The following is a 2,954-nucleotide window of genomic DNA, read 5'->3' on the forward strand; positions in this document are numbered from 1 at the left end:
AACCAGCTCTCTCAACCCCTCCACTGCCTGTATGTTGTCAACTGCTTATCCGACATCCAGTCTAGAATGAGCATCAATTTCCTCTGTCTAAACATTGGTAAGACCAAAGCCATTGTCCTCGGCCCCCACTATGGGGAAAAGAAAAAGAATCATGTGAGTAGGAATGTTACTTCTTTCATAATTTAGTATAGCACTTGCCAACTTCAGCAATTACTGTAAAAATATGTTTTGTTCCGACTATTCACTTGTTATTTTACTGTTTAATAAATTTGTTTGGCAATGAATGCCTAAGGTCAAAGCCTAGTTTAGTGTTACTCTGCCATCTGCCAAAGACAAGGAGGATTACATGATAAAACCAGCAGCTGAAATAAACTGAAAAGCTTTCTTATTTCAGTCCTTAGGAATGCAATGAATATACCTCGATATCTGAATAAGTGAAAATACACTCTATGGACATAGGGAGCTAAGGCTTAGCTACAAGAGTAGTCTGAAACATGGAAGCCAAAAAATATCTAGAATAAAAGGAGTTTTAAGATAAAAAAAACCTCCAAAAATGTAATGGGTGCCTCAACTTGTAGAGCTCAGCTACTGGGAGGTGATGTATCATTAAATGAACTGCCACTTTAGCTCTACTCCCGTCTTTTCCTCCTACCACCACAATCCCTGAATACACTGTTGTCAATTAGCAACTAGCATTGATGTAGATAGCTACTAGACTGGGCTTCCATTCAATGGGCTCAATGTTGCACGAGCCCATTTTCTGGCGTATTGCCAGAGTTAGCCCATTTTTCTAGGCCAGAAATGCACCGGAAATAATTTGCCAAAGTTTCCCTGATCTATAATTCGAATTTGGCGTGCGCAGCGTGTCCAGTCACCTCGGGGGTGGAGCCTGCTGTCTGCGCAGAAAAGCGATGCTGCACCTTCTGCGCATGCGCAGAAAAAAAATTACGTTTCAGACGTTATATCAAAGGACGCACATGCGCAGTACAGCTCCGAGTTGACAATCAGCCATTTTTAAACAGCCAGTTGTGTGAGAAGGAATGCTGTGTGAGAGCATTGGAAAGATCAGAGCTGCAATACAAGATGCAATGCGGTGCAAGGACAAAGATTTTCTTACAGAATGAAGTGGAGGAACTAGTTACTGTGATTGAGGGCAGATGGCAGGAGCTGGACACCAGCAGAGGTCACATAAAAGTTCCACCCAAAGAAATGAAGAAACGCTGGAACCAAGTTGCAGAAGATTACTGTGCAATGGTGACCACCGCAAGATCTGGAGGCCAGTGTAAAAAGAAGTGGCAAGACCTTGGTCAAGTAGTTAGTGTAAGAATTATTTTCATTTATTCACTCGAATTGCAATCGTAAATGTGATCAGCTGTATGTCCCACCCAGCAGAAAGACACCCTCGCTAAAATGTTATGTTTTCATCTTTGCAGAGGAGGGTGGCACATAATAAAAGGGAAAGAACTCGAAGAGGAGGAGGCCTAGCAAATCTGCAGTCACTGACACCCTTGGAAGAGAGGGTCACTGCTTTGATGGGTCCTGCCTGGAGAAAAGCAACCACCACTGCACAAGCTGGGCCCACACACAAGGGAGAGGGTAAGTCCTGCAAATTCCACAGTCTGGCTTTGCTAAATGTTAAGTACTGCGCGGGCTAGCCATGCTTTGGTTCATCGGGATGTCTCCATTAGCTATGCTTCGGTTGATGCAATGTACTATCATTCATCGTGGTCCTTCAAATCAGCCTTCTGACTGGCTTGCGCTGCATGAGTCTACTCATGCCACCCACCCTGCCCCTTCCTCTGCTACTAACCATTTGTCTGTGTTTGGTTATATTTTGCAGAACTTGAGGCTGACCCTGACGATGTAGAAAAAAATTCAGACGAGGAAGAGCCTGAAGAGGAGAACATCTTCGAATCCAACCCTCCAGACCAAGAACATGGAGGTGAGGGGGAGGGGGATGGAGATGGATGAAGCCCCCACAGTTTTACTGACTTTGGAGGAGGTGCCGCCCATGGAAGTGCCGCTCAATGCGGTGACAACCCCTTCCGTGACTCGTGGTTTGAGTGTTGGTGGGACATTCCATGGCTTCTGAATGTCCAAGGTTGCAGGTCCCAGTGGTGGGGTGCAGCGAGGTACACCCAGGGCCCCACCTTCCGAGGCTGCGGGTCCCAGTGGTGGGGTGCGGGCCACACCCGTGGGGAGGAGGGGAAGGAGGGCTCAACTGCGTTCTCTTGAGGTGCAGGATCTAACAGATGTGGTTCAGATGATGTAATTGAGTGCGGAGAACATTGACCTTACCCGATCACTCCTGGACGCCATCAGTGGGGTGAGTGATAAGATAGCGGTTGAATCAGTTGTCTCCTATGTATCACCGTCATGCTGAAGGCTCACACAAGGTATGGCATTGTGCGTATTGCCTCCATACTTGAATTTTATCTTTGAAAGAAGCTCAAAACGGCAGGGAAGCAGGCAGGCAGGACAGGTTCGCAGTTCTCTCTCCCCAAGGTCTGTATGGATGGACCACACCCAAGGTCTTGTCACTCCTCCTCTCTCCACAACCCCACCCCCCCTCCTTAATTAATTGCAGTCTTGTGACTTCTCTCCTTCTCTTCTCTCCCCACCCCACCCACTCCTCTCCCCTCCACCCTGTCCCCCATCCCCTGTCCCCCCCCTAATCATTGCAGTCTTCAGAAGCCTTCCGATCGGCACCTCACTCCCCAGGCTCTCCCCCCGCCCCCCAGGCTTGTTTTACAACCGAGCCCTGAACCCCTGTGTCCGGGAGCAGGGCCGATTCTGCCAGCCAAAGCTACAACCCACCAGCCCTGCTTCAAGACGTTCAGTGGTGGTGTGTGAGTGAATAAAAAAAAAAGAAAACTTCTGAAATCCAACAAACTTCCATTTGCTACGTTGACAGGTAAGAAAAGTTGAATTTTATTATTGATGCTTACATTGTT

Source organism: Pristiophorus japonicus, chromosome 17, assembly GCF_044704955.1.
Source record: "Pristiophorus japonicus isolate sPriJap1 chromosome 17, sPriJap1.hap1, whole genome shotgun sequence".
NCBI lineage: Eukaryota > Metazoa > Chordata > Chondrichthyes > Pristiophoridae > Pristiophorus > Pristiophorus japonicus.